Source organism: Penaeus monodon, chromosome 22 (assembly GCF_015228065.2).
Source record: "Penaeus monodon isolate SGIC_2016 chromosome 22, NSTDA_Pmon_1, whole genome shotgun sequence".
Lineage (NCBI taxonomy): Eukaryota > Metazoa > Arthropoda > Malacostraca > Decapoda > Penaeidae > Penaeus > Penaeus monodon.
The window spans coordinates 6,582,413-6,582,745 of NC_051407.1; positions in this window are offsets into that span (position 1 = coordinate 6,582,413).

The following is a 333-nucleotide window of genomic DNA, read 5'->3' on the forward strand; positions in this document are numbered from 1 at the left end:
TACTCTCCTCCTTCTAATATCTACAGCACACCTTAAAGGCAACCGGACAAAGTCATATATTTTATATCACTATATATTTATTTGTAGGTAAGAAAATAAATGCTGTTATAGAAAAACTACTTTGTATACCCTGCACATGCACGGATTTCATAATTTGAAAATGCTATTGTATTAGTAATGGAAATAAAATTGATCCATAAATTCTGCGTGCCCCTTTTTTATATCTTAAATGATCCTGATGGTAGTGAAATGAGAATGATGAAGAGGCTGACAGCAGGAAATATATAATCAATGTCACTAATAATGAATATCCATAAAACTTAATGAATAATG